The 14,567-nt window shown below is 36.7% G+C and overlaps 1 protein-coding gene across 7 annotated transcripts in view; it reads right to left on the bottom strand.

Moving 5' to 3' along the window:
* Positions 1-14,567, bottom strand: part of LOC121325533 (myopalladin-like) — a 139,693-nt gene that overhangs the window by 27,124 nt on the left and 98,002 nt on the right. The gene's annotated exons all lie outside the window — the stretch shown is intronic.

The following is a 14,567-nucleotide window of genomic DNA, read 5'->3' as shown; positions in this document are numbered from 1 at the left end:
AAAGCTGTTATTAGGGAACATCTTTAAAATTCTTATCCTCAGATTCACCTGTTAAAACATTTCCCATCTCCACAGTAAGGGAGTTTTGTTCATGGAGTTAATCTGGGCTATATTTTAAAACATCTAGAAAAAATGCTTCAGTGAATTTATTATCTGTTTTGATCACATTGCATGTTTTAAGTCTCATATGCAGTAAATTAAGTTTAATGATAGCATTCAAAAGAGATGTAGCTGCAAATCTAACTGGCACTAATACCATATCATATTAAGAACACAGAATAAAGGAAACAGCAAATGGTTTAAGTCTGGATTCCTTACTCCAATCCCTTGAACTGCTGTACACCATCACAAGAATCAACAAACACATTAATCTGTAATAAAGCACATTATATGCACTTCATGTTCCTTGCTGGAAAACTTAATCAAGAAGAAACTCAAATAGAACTAGAGGTAATTAATTTGGATATTGTATAGTCAAACCCATATATTATTACTTCAAAAATGTAGATACTCAGTTCACTTTTTCACCAATAACCTGACAAAATAAGCATTAAAACACAGAAGTGTTGATTCCACAAGCATGTCTGTTTTGCAGTGGAACATGTAACATAGTACAAGGTATTGCATTACAACAGTTTATTTTCAGGCTATATCATCTACTATGCTGTATTTGCACAACACATTGTAATAGTTAAAAACAATAGAAAGCCATAAAAATGAAATGTTCGGTATGCTAGTGTGCTAGTTTTTATGACCGATGATATCAATAATTGACAGCAACATTCTAATTTTATGCTTTTGTTTCCCAAAGTGAAATTGAAGTGAGATGGAAGTCAGTAATTGTATTGATATTAAGGGCTGTGTGACACGAGTAACTGAAGTAATATTATCAGGAACGTGTCCCAATTGACTGTCATTTATTTTTCAATGTGCTGCTAATAAGCAGGGGGTGACATGTTTTATTATATGGAGAACAATGGTATCCTTATATCAGGTCATTATGCATTTGTGTCTTCCATACGCTCCTATATAAAGAGAAGAAGATAATTTGTTATATGTTGTGACAGAGATCGAACGATTCTTGGAGTTAGATCTCCTTCCTGACCTATGAGGGCATTATGTATAAGGAACGGAGTACCCTTAATTAAATGGCATGACAATTTATTCCGTTGGGTAGGTGGAAGTCAGTCTTTTAGGAAGGGGTGGAGCTACGGCACCCAAGTTCAATGACTCGGATAGGAGACGGTGTGGCATCCAGGGATTGGAGGAGCGGATGCGCTCGTTAACCTAGGGGTCATGAGCGAGGGTATAAATAGGGGGCGTAGTGAAAGTGATCATTTCCTTTTGTAAATGGTTGGAGATAATCTTGAAAGGAGTAACAATTGCTGAGAACCGTGAGTGTTTGTTTTGTGTTTGTAAAGTGTGGGCTGTAACTGCTGTTTTTCTTTTTAGATTATCAGTAACACGATCTGGAGCTGGAGTACAAGCCAGCATTAACCCGGACATCAGTTTTCACCCCAGCATTTCACAGTGTACTGTAATTACCACTAGCACTTCATTTTACTCGCTGTCTTGTGTTTGGATTTCGTGTTTAGTGTGGGTGTTTGGAAAACCTGGACTTTTGGTTATGTCGCTGTATCACTCCAGCATTTATTATTTACAGGTGTTTGCCTTAGGGCTCATTGTTATCCTTATCAATAAACACCCCTACACCTGAAAGTAATTGTCTGTGTGTTTGTAATGCACTGCACTCACCACTTTGCCACAGTGTCCTCATATGAGGTCGCCATGCTTGAAATGGTTAAGCGGTGATTATAATCACAATTGTTTTTAAAATACAAATACACTATATATAGAAATAAACTACTGGTAATATCCCATCTTAACAAGCTTTAAAGAAACAGCATATCATTTGCAGATGGTATAAAGAAATATTTGACAGTGAAAAATGGAGTAGCACGTTCCAAACATTTCCACCTTGCAAGGAGAGGCATATAAATTTGGTACACTAGATGTAGTGCTTACCCAATAAACACATTATGGGGCAAGAGATTATAATTTAAAAACAAAAAAGGTATTTTTGAAGCCATGGTAAGAGACGTACCAATTTCACAGTCTGTGTCACGTTTCCTAAATCGTACAATATGTAATTAAGTATTACATCATTAATTCAACCTGTATAGCAAAGACAATTAAACCAGTATGTTTATTTTTCTGCACTTCAGTCTGAAAAGTGAGCTATAAGCTGCCCATAATGTACATGCTTGAATTTTAGTGAGTCACTAATCAGTTGCTTCTTTGGCTTCAATAAAAATGTCAACGTTTTGCTGAGCAGCCAGAAAAGCTTGGCCATGCTGTACAATATATAAAAACCAGGCTGAGATGAATCTATATAGTATGTATTATATCCTTTTGCTGATCCTTATCACAGTTTACTGTTTCACAAATCCTTCACAAACCTCCGAAAGTATAACCCTATAGAACAGTGATTTAATCTATTATTCAATATCTGATTGCATTAAAGACCAACTTGGTAGAGTTTTCTTAACTAAAGTATTCTTCTTGTTGTTTAGAACTGTATATATCATATTCTGTTTTAGTCACCACATCCTACTTTTTTAAACAAAGATGTTTACACACACCTTCTTTCAAAGTAAAGCTGGAGCACCAGAGTGTAACCACTAACCTGTCCCCCCTGCAGCACTCTGCCCCCAGTGGATGTAAAAAATACTACCTGTGTTATATCTCATATTTTTTTCTTACACCAACTAGGGGAAGAGGGCTGCAGAAGTACAGGTTAATGGTGTACGACCTGTGCTTTGACAAAATGTTTGAAAGCTTTTTTGAGGACTTTTAAATCTGCACTATTGGAAGCTATAATTCTCAAATGGACACTCTAAAGACAGTACAGTGTATGGTGCTGGTAGAGGTTAGTTTGGTCTGCCATTAACTGAACTTGCATTATGATGTAGAAAATTACAATGTCTTCCATTGTGTAGCATGGGAAATAGCTGGCCAGAAGATACTGTTGATGTTAAGACTGGCAAAGTCATCACCATGTCAAAATTAATTTGAAACAAACACTTGACAGTTGCTACAAAAGCATTAAAATAGTATAAGGAACATTTATTTTAAAACTGCTGTTGCACTCCATATATGGATAAGAAAGCCAATATTCCAAATACACTTTCTGCTGATCTGAGTGCAAGTGTGAGTCGTGTTCCTTGGTGATGAAGTGATCCAAGTGCTATAAAAGATTGATAGCCAGAGAAGGAATGAGTCAGTATTTCTCTAGGGAAAAATATTTACATGGAAATTTGCCATTTTCAGTTAAAAAGCCCTTTGTAGATCATTTTTATTAACATTGTATGCTTTTTTTTTTTTTTTTAATGACTGTTGCTCTGTGATTTTTCCAGTTTTTGCAAAAGCTCATTAAACTGTCAGACAAACAACTTTATCCAAATCTAGTTCTACATATTTTCAATTAGAATTGTTACAATGTTGACATGATGTGACCAATACATGAAGTGCTAAATGGTTGATATCTCAAAAAACACTGATTAGACTGGAAGTGAAATAAAACAACATATATACTCTGATGGATGAGGCATGTTTATAACAATTTCGTTCAATGATTGTGCATGGAATAAGAAAGGCAGTAAATTATATATATATATATATATATATATATATATATATATATATATATATATATATATATATATATATATATATATATATAAGTAATTAAATCATTTAGGATTTTTATTTTATTATTTTAAACCAGCTTTTATCCCCACTTTAGAATGTCAAATTATGTTCCCTCACCACAGCAACTCGACCCAACAGCTCAGGAGAATTGAAGGTCAGTGGGTGGCCTCCAATCCCACCACCAAGCCAATCACCCAGGAGCAGATATCAAAGATCTACCAGCCCCTGGAGGACAAAGGCCAGCCCTGAAAGTGTCTGCTTGAACTCAAGGGTCTGGCCAGTAGGGTTGATGTAGCACGGTGAGGAAAAAGAGTCCCTGTTGATCTAGCCTCCCTAACTCATGGCAGCGGCAAAGCCAATACAGCATTCCCAATGGAGTCAGCAGCAAAGATCTGCAACTGCGCACAGCCGGGACGTGAACCTGGTTGTTGATGGACAGTTCATCCTGCACAACAAGCAGTCGTGCTTTTACTAGGTGGGGCTCCCTATATATATTTTTTTGCTGAACATTAGAACATAGTTACACCAACAACAGGAAGCTATTTGGCCTCTTGATGTTGTTCAGTTTCTAATACCCAATTAAACCCAGGGTCACATCTAGGCGGCTCTTGAAGGTTGAAAAAATGAAAAAAATAAAACATCCACCACTCTTTGTGGAATAAACTTAGTTGCTCTTCTCTCCAATGCTGCAAAATCTTTTTTGGGGAAAAAAAAAAAAAAAAAAAAAAAAAAACATTGAGATTACTGGCCTCTTTTTTGAGCTTGATCTGGACAATTGGTTACTAATAAAACTGTATAAGAATCTCAGTCACACAATATAATTCAGAATCTAACACTACTTAAAAGTTACTGTCTTAAGTGAGTCCTATAATCCACAGTCGGACCAAGATTCAGTATAGTGAGGTGTTTCTTTTTGAATTGTTGATGGTGTATTTGAATTTAATTTGATGCTCATTAGACTAGGCGGCAAGTAACTTTCTGCCAACAGTACAAGATTCCATTGGGACCATAAACTCTTTTTGGTTAAGGTTTTCACATTATATAATATGGAAAAGAGCACAAAACACTAACTTACTTAAAACAATATGCAAATACCAGTAAACATTTTAGACTTGCATTCATGTGCACAAGATCACTCTCACAAGCCAAATATTTTCCACAGGAATACAAATGCCTGACCTTAATGACCATTAAGTAATTTGAATTTACTTTTGGGAACTAAAAAGTAAGATGTTTAGATGTTTCAGACTCATCAATTGGTACTGTGCTCAGGGTGATATTTGCCTAACATTTTTATCAGCCAAGGGCATCAATATTCAAAGCAGAGATCAAGAAGAAAATTGAACAGAAGGGAACAATTTTCTGTAATTACATTGTTCTTTAAAAGGCACTGAATGCTGTAATAGCCCCTAGAGAGTAGTTAGGGATGCAGTAAAATATCATCAGGGTAAATTTAGGGCTGATTTCCTTTGTTTTTGTTCACTCTGTGCAGGCTACTTAAAATTCTGGAAATTCATTATAAAATGTAAAATAAAGTCTACTGCAAATGAGCCTTTCTGGAAAAAGTCCTTCGTATGGTTTAGCTAGTTAGAAGAAAATAAATTGTCAAAAATTGTATATTCATCCATCAGGTTCTTGGCCAGTAGGTTAGCTGTTTCTCAAAATATTATCTGCCATACAGGAAAGCACATTAACCTGCTTCTTTTACCTGTATAAAGGATACTTCTGATTCACTAAGACATGTGTGTACTCTTCTTTAGTTATACCAGAGTAGGGGTGTAATGACACAGTACAATATACAGGCCACCATACGATATGCATCACAAGGCATGTCATTGTCCTGATTGGCTACTTGTACGATGTATAACAAGATGAAAGTGTCACTGTCAGTGCAACATTTAATGTCCAATGTATTAACAGTCTTGTACATTGCAAGTAATATAGTTGTTGGAGGAAGGGAGGAGGAAAAGTAACCACAAACTAAACACATACAGCTGTAACAGCAAAAGAAACCCACATTTGCTTTGAGTATATGTAAGTAATTGGCCACTTGAGTGATTTAAAAATGTATTTTCTGAATTGATTCAGCATGTTCAACAAAAACATTCAGAGCTGTTTCCTGGTCTTTGGACGTGGCAATTGAGCTTTTGTTTTGAAGAATTAGTTAAACCGAGAAGTAGCTGGAATGGTGGAGCTAGGGAAGGTGGTGGATTGTGAATGGAGTCAAGACCAGATTTTCTGGGTTACACTTTGATTTTAAAACATTAAACTCCCAGTGAAAGGAGTGGAAGCCAAGCATTCAAAATTAATATAGCCCTAGCTTTTGTTCACTGGTCATCCTTTATGTCTGTTTAAAATTGCTTGGAGAGGCAGTTGCATTCGTTTACGAAGGGGTCATGTGTGATAGCATAAAAAGGGGATGTAGAATAGTAATCTGTTCCTTCGCTTTGGTTACGAAAAATAAACGGAAGAACCAGTGCAGTATTTGTGGAACCTATCGTGAGTGTTTGCTTGTGTTGTCTATAATTGTTACTTGTGTATTAATAGACAGCTAACGCATTCCAGAGCTGTCAATAAGGGCCAGAATAAACCCAGAACAGCACTACACTATTGTCATGCATAAAACTGTATCACCGACCACGAGCACTACAGCACGCACCCAGGACTTGTGACTGTGTTTGTACATTGTGGGAGGGATACTTGTGTTTATTGTTTGGGACTGCAAACCTGTTATTATTTACCCTGTGCACTACACATTGCTGTGTATTGCCAGGGATCATTGTTTGGTCACCAGACCTGGATTGTATAATAAAAGTACTTTTCTAACTGGATTACAAATCACTGTCTGTTCATTGCACACTGCATCACTCCTGCACCTGTACACAATCAACCACTTTGCCACAGCATGCTATAGAGGAAAAGTGCCAGTTTTTGCATCCTGGTACCCACTGACTTGTGTGTTTTACCGCAGTTCAGATCACTCCAAGGGTCTAGCTGTAATCAGACCATATGATCTACAGAACAAGATCTACAGCAGTATTTTATCTACTATATAAAGTTGTAACAAAGCCAGCTTCTGACTACACTAAATCCTTTCCCAAGTCATTTCCATTTACAAGAAAACTATTATGGTTTCTAGTTTAAACATGATAAAAGGGTCTGTCTAAACAAACAGCTGTGGGCTATAAAAAGACATGAACTATACTTTAAAAATGGTAGACCATGAAGAGCTTAAAAAAAAAAAAAAAACAGTGGAATGCAAAGCTTGTGTTCCAACCGAGGTATTTGGCATGCATAGCACTCATTTCAGTGTATTAATGTATCCTTCATGTTGCAGATCCCACTTAGGGTCTTGCAGTTAACAGTCATGTTCATCTTCAGGTTTATCCCCAAGGTGATTGATATGAAAGGCTTTTATTTTAGGTTATAGGTCCAACATGAATACAAGGTACTGTAGAAGGACCAATGGCCTATTGTGATCACTCTGATTAGTCCATCTAGTTTAATTACATTTTCACTGTTATGGCCCCTTGTTATATAATACCAAATATATTTATAAATATATACTTTTTATGGTCAAATCAAATGTCTACAGGAAGAGAGAACAAAATATTTTGGTAACAGGGGTGTTGATCCTGTTCAGCTTTATGAAAAGCTGAATATTGCCAATAACATGTTTAACAATAACACTTTTTTAGTAGAATAAATAATCAAGTCTAAAGAAATTGTCAGTAATATAAGTGATCAGTTTTTTTCTTCAAATCCTATTGCAGAATTACTTTAAGTAGACTTTATTTACCATTACTAAAAGTAACCTAGACATGTTAAAGAAACCTGAAGCTGCTGTAATGCGAGGGAAAAAAAAAAAAATGTAAATCATCAGTTTCAGAGATGTCAAGCCACATTCTATTATGCAGTTCTCAAGCACAAATCATTGTTATGTAGGCACCTGATGCATTAGGTAGATGATTAGTTGTGAGGCTCTGTTCATGAAAGGCATTTTAAAAATGTAAATTGTATTTTACCAGTCCAGTATGTTATGTAATGTTTGAAACATTCTGTGTTCTTTTGAAGCAAACACACCTCAAGCAAGAATACAAGGAAGAATGCAACCGCAACATGCACTCTGCATTTAAGTCCACAGAATCCACAACTGAGTGATGCTGTCATTAGCGCTGCTGTAACTGTGAAAGATATACCTACTGTATTTACACAAATATATAAACACCAGACGTTCCAGGAATATCAACTGTAAACCAGTTATCAGTCAACAAAAACAGTCCCATATATAGCAACTGCAACTCATACTGTATATGTGACTGGGCTGAACCTTAAATGACTGATTAATTTGTTATGAAAATGAATTCTGCAGTTTATAGAGGACTGCTGATAGGAACTGAACTCCCAATTGCAGAGGAAAGTGAAAAAGATTTTGCTGCAGACTTCCACCCCGAATGGCCAGGGGAATAAGAGACTGCAATTATTATGGAATGGTATCCCCAACCCTGGCTGGTCATGTTGACTCTACAACTAATTGTCAGTTATATGTCATGCAGTTCTAATTTGTTCAAATATATTATACCAATACCAAACCTGTATACCACAGAGGTACTTAACAAAATATGCACACAAAAGTTAAAGCAGGTCAACTGAGTGTATTCTACAAACCAAGCCTGACTGTTATCGAAATTGTATACAAAATAATGAACTTGAAAACAAGCTCTTGAGTGCAGACAAGCCAAGATACCCAGCTTCTTATTATCCTAAAACAGCAAGTGCAGCACAACATTTTTTGCTCTTATTTGGGCAAATGCACAAGCAGCTTGGCTTTCTCTGCTTATTCCCTGGAAAAAAAAAAAAAGAATTGGCTTTGAGAGAGGAGTTTTATTGGACCTTCTACACGCACACACATCTCTGTGTTCAAGGCAAGCAGTGATTGCTACCCTGAGTACATGTGAGGCATGCATGTTGCCATGCAAAGTGTTCATTTTATAAATTGACTATAAAAATCCTGCCATATGCCAGAACAGAATTATGTTTCATCAAATGATATGGCTGCAATAAATTCGAAAGAATAAGAAAACTGTATTAAGAGGTATGACGGAGCCAAAATATGTACAGCTAGGGGAATTTACATTCATAGTTCTCAATGTGGGTTTTCATCAGGTAGGGAAGGGCATGAGTGAAGGAGTGAAAACCCCTCACTTGTAAATAGTGTTTATTATTGAGATTTTATTTTGTGTTAACCTATTTTGTACTGGTACTTTTTTTCATTAATTTCCATATTCTGCAGTATAAATGTGCAAAATGTGGTCTTTGGTTGCTGGTCCAAATATTTCCTAATTCAATTTGTTTTAAATGAGCCAGGTGTATAAAAAGATGCAAGTAGCCTGCATGTTCAGTCCTGTAGAGCCTGGGGGTTAGGAAGGAACTTTAGCAGGGTGCTGCCAAAAGCATCCTGAAGTTAACCTATAGTGTTATGATTTGTTTAAAAATCATTTGTTTTCCTTTATTTCTGTTCAATAAAAGTGCTTAGTAGGATTATTATTTCAATGGCTGCCTGATTTCCTGACTTTTTGTCTAATCACTTGCATCTAACCCTCACAGCAATGAAATCATTTTTTATGAAAATACCGCTTTCCATTATAAACACTGCACAATCTATTCCCAATTAGAAGTGTTATTCTAGTGCTTGGCTGTTCATGAATTTACATCTTATCTTAGTGGTTGGGTTAAAATCATATGAAGGTACTTCAGGTTGAGAAAATAAACTTGATAGATTTCAGATATCTCAAGTCTAACTCGTGTAGGTGAAAAAAATGCTTCCTTTATTCTTGGTATGTTGGCAAATGAACCTTTATTGCAGTTGTAATTGTAAGTTAAAGACAGAGTTAAAAAAAAAAACACACACACACAGAAAGGGGAAATTTTCATTGTAATGTTGAGGGGAATAACCCAGCAATGGAAGATCCCCTACATGAACCTTTTATTTCAGTAAATTGCTTTACATTAGATTAAAAAATAAATAAATAAATAAACAAACAAAAATAAACCTTTAAATCACAAGCAAAAGACCCAGTAACCCTGTGTTTGAATATATCCATTGTGTTATAATTTACAGTTGGGTTCAATTATATAAAAGTTTCCTCTGCCTATAAACATTTACCCAAGTAAAAGTATTCAAACGTGCAATTAAAGCATAGTGAAAGCAGGAAGCATACTATTTTTATAGTAAACTGCAAGATAACCTTATAAGAGTCTCTTCTGCATTTAAGAGTTATTACTCATTTTTTAATTATTTAAATGCAGTTAATTTTCCACTGTTTTCGAGAAGGCTTTTAAATATATTCAAATTTTTTTTTATTATTATTTTTTTTTTTTTACTGTTTAGCCTTACAACATATTTGGAAACACTTTTCAAAAAACATTCCCTAAAATGGCCCTTAAAATTTAGAACTATCAAAATATTTGAAACTGGTGACGCTTGACTATTTTTAAAGAAATTAACCCTTCTTTGTTTGCTCTCAATGAGTGTACCCAAGCAAACTAATAACAGAAGCGGGGTCAGAAATGGCTGTAATTTAACAAGGGTCACTCTCATGGACTAATATTTGCTGGTGTACTTCCTTGCTGTCTGGTATTTTCCCACGTCAGACAGACATACACTAGCATACCCTGCTAAACGTCTCCACATGTTTAACTGTGAACACTGAAAGGTACAAAATATAATACAAATTAGGGTAGCTGAATACTAATTGGTGCCACAGCACTGTATATTAGCATGCAGCTCATCAGACACCAGGGATTTGCAAAGGAATAAAAAAAGATACCCGCCGGTAAGCTTCCAGGAAGATCTATCGGTGTAACTTATCTCTAAAATGGCTTTTGTGAACACTCATCTAAATGCTCTAATGACTTCCTCAGCATCTGGTTAGAGATGTGGGAGGCGCAGCAGGATAATTCAACCAATGCTGTCCGGTATGTGTTCTACCTGTGCAAAAGTTTTGAGTATGTAGGAAAGTGGGCAAATGACATTTTGTAGCATGCTTGATGCAAACAGGAGACCCAGTGCAATAGAGGAGCCCGGTTACGCACATTTCAGCCTGGGGATAAAGTGCTTCTATTGTTGCCCAGCTCGAAGTCTAAACTTCTGGCGAAGTGGCAAGGAACTTTTGAGGTTACATGCCAGATTGGGACGGTGGACTATGAGATCTGCCAGCTGGAGCGACAGAGAGAAAAACACATTTATCATTTGAACCTCTTGAAGCCCTGGTTGCAACATGAGGCCTTGTTAGTGGCGCACACAGGTGACGTCACAGACCTGCGACCTGATCTTTCTGTTTTGGCAAAAACAGGGTCGTTACAGACTGCAGACAATCTGACACCAATACAGAAATGTCTGGCTTGGTCGCTGGTGGTGGAATTTCCTGACATGTTTTCTCCCATCCCAAAGTAGACTTGAGTAGCACACCATCACACTGAAGTTGAGCCGGGGACGTCAGTTCGCAGAGGCCGTACTGCCTACCTGAACGAAACGACAGGTATTAAAAGTGGAAATTGAGGAAATGCTCAAGCTGGGGATGATAGAAGGGTCCCAAAGTGACTGGAACAGTCCAATTGCTTTTTGTGGATAAGCTAGATGGGTCAACTCGGTTTGGAATTGACATCAAGCGAGTCAATGAGAAATCAACATTTGATGCTTATTCCATGCCCCGGGTAGATGAATTGCTGGAGCGTCTAGGCACGGTTCATTTTATGACAACACTGGATTTTACTGGCAGATACCCCTAACCTTGGAATCCAGCGAGATAATCGCGTTTTCGACTCCCTTCGGGTTATACCAATTTAGGACCATGCCCTTTGGATTGCACAGAGCACCAGCCACTTTCCAGTGGGTGATGGATTTCATTTTGCGGTCCCATCAGCAGTACACTGCTGCTTACATAGATGATATGGTTATCAATAGTAAGGATTGGCCGAGTCACCTGGGTAAGGCAACTGCTGTACTTGTGGGAAGCTGGGCTCACTGCTAACACAAAGAAATGTGCCATTGGGAAGAGTGACTCGGAGTATTTGGGGTATCGAGTAGGGAGTGGCCAGATCAAACCACTGATTGCAAAGGTGAAAGCCTTGGTAAGTCACGCGACTGATTAAAAAAAAAATAAAAGAATGCCTTCGTTACTCTTTTGGGTTGGCTCTTTTAGGAGATACAATGACACTGGGTTGCCTTGGAGTCTGGTATAAACAAGCCTGGAGAGAGAAAGCCAGTGGCTGGAGCGAAAGACCAAGCCAAGCAAGCATGACTAAGGAAGGCAGCCGCCATTGAAAACGGGACGCAAATTATTATTTACATACCCAAACAGGGACCTGTAGATAGCGGTGCAAACCTAGGCAGCATCTGTAAAAGTATAGAGTGGGAGTTGCAATGGTATAGCCTGAAGACCAGAGCCAACTGTTGTAGCGGTGGTGGGGGATGCTGCGGAACACAGCACCTTTATTTTGTAGTTTGTATTACAATGTTTTATTTTGTCTTTTTATTTGTACCTTCTGTTTTTGATTATTATTTCAGGCACCTACGTGTGTGCCAAGAGTGGACTACCAAACACTGTTACCATTGCTGGCAGCAACAGTGCCACCTTGTAATAATAATAAATCAGTGTGGCAAGTGGCATTTTAAAGATACCCCCGTCCCCCCTCCCCCGTCTCCTGTGTGTCAGTGAATTCCTCAAACCCTCCCACAACCATGCTGGATAGACCATTTTCCAGAATGATGTATAGAATTGTTCCACGTGAAACATCAGTCACATGACCAGATACCATTAGCCCTTTTACAAGATCTATTGGATCTATCGCCAATAGTGTGATGCATTTAAAATATATTGCAGGATACATGGCTTAACACATTAGCCAGTAATATGAGGAACATCCCACTTACACTAAACAGTGGAACTCTAATACTGTCACCCTAAAACTCTTACATCCGATTTATTATTTTACAGGTGATTTTAATAAAAGGGAGAATACATCCAATGAGAACATACCTGTATGATTAATATATAATGAAATGGTGGCGTTATATAGATCGGCTTCTGTTTATAGCATTCAAATAGTCACCAGTCTGTGCTACAGATAACAGTTCATTTCATTTTTTAGTCCTACCCCCTATTTTACATTTTTTTTTTTAATAAGTTAGTAGACATGTATATAAGAATGGCAGAATAACATTTGTAAATGCAGCAGTTCCCATGGTTATACCTGTACTATGCATAATGTTTATTTACCATGCATCCCATGCTTCCCTTTACAATGCTTTTCCATATGTTCACTGTGCTTTATCACTTTCTGCTATCCTTTTACAATTATAGTGGAAAAACTACAGTCTGAGAAACATACTAATGAATAAGCTTATTAATTGAAAAAGTTTTGCTGGAACCTTAATTATTTTCATGACACTACCCAGCTTTTCGCGTGTGTGAATCACTGCTGAGTTATTGAAGGAAAAACAAAATTCTTATAAATTCAAACCAAGAAAGGCAAAAGGAAAGCCTGGCTATGACATATTATCCCAAACACATTCCAGCATGAAGGTTTCTTTGAAATTCATTTTCAAACCTGACAGCTTCAAACGCAATGCACTTAAAAGGTAATTGTATGACAGAATAGAAGAGTCAAATTTGTACTTATCGTTAGCAGGAATTGGGGAAAAATGAATTAGAAAGTGATATGTAACTGTATTTCTTTCTCCTTGAGGCTGGGTCAAGGGTAAGTGTAATACAAGTAAATTACACAACATTGCTTGGGAAAAGCTTATAATGATCATATTTACAGTTTAATATTGCCCACTTAAAACAGTAAGTAGCGGGGTTCTGAAAAATATAGCGTTACACTCCCCGACATCTTGCTACAACTGTTTAAATAACATACCTGTATTTTTTTTCTTATCATTGTTAACATGCTGACATCTTTTTACACTTACAACTGTAAAGTCTGTTTCAAAGCTCTTTTCAAAATGTCCGGTCTAGTGCACCAATAGTGTAAGGATTATTGCCCACATTAAACAGCTAACAAAGCAGTAACGATCCATGATGTGATACAGAACAAAAAAATTGTTCAGTATGTTTTTTTTTGTTTTTTTTTTAATCATTTTTCTTGCAGTGATTCAGAGGACAGATCCCAACCCCCAGTGCACCAGAGGGGACATTTAACAGAAAGCACCCTCTCCTTCAATAACTTGTGCTAAAGAATGTTTTTATCAAGTTTCATCACAATTGGATAAACAGTTATCTGGAAAAATGTAAAACCTACTGACATAACTGTCTGTACAAACACCTTTGAAATATCCCTTTGCCAGTGATATAGACCTGAAATGGGGGATCAAAACAATTACCCTTCACCTTTTTAATGGCTTTGCCAAATGATTTGTGAGCTGTCCCAGTAGTATTAATTAAATTCCACATCAACATATGAAGTTACCATGCAGCTTGCAAAAGAGCCCTGCCTTTCATGAATATAACTTCAAATCAAATAGATATTACATTTTTAAATCATGCTTCATATAATACAAGAAGTTACAATTTTAGGCTGAAATTTCACTGCAATGTGTCAATACTGTATGGAATAAGTGCTGGTGATACTGACAGGATAATTATAACATGCAGCAAACTTTCAACAGCCTTATTTGAAGAGTAAATATAAAATAAATAACCCATAATGTTTTAAAAGAAAATTCAAGTTCTTTATCAAAACATTCCCAAAACAAAAAAAACTATTTCTGAAATGTATATGTAGCATTATTTAAACTGAAGTACAAATGCTGCTGAAGTATTACAATATGCAACCCAATAGACTGTATTCCA

The sequence above is a fragment of the Polyodon spathula genome, chromosome 13 (assembly GCF_017654505.1).
Source record: "Polyodon spathula isolate WHYD16114869_AA chromosome 13, ASM1765450v1, whole genome shotgun sequence".
Taxonomy (NCBI): Eukaryota; Metazoa; Chordata; class Actinopteri; order Acipenseriformes; family Polyodontidae; genus Polyodon; species Polyodon spathula.
This window is presented reverse-complemented; position numbering and strand designations above follow the sequence as displayed.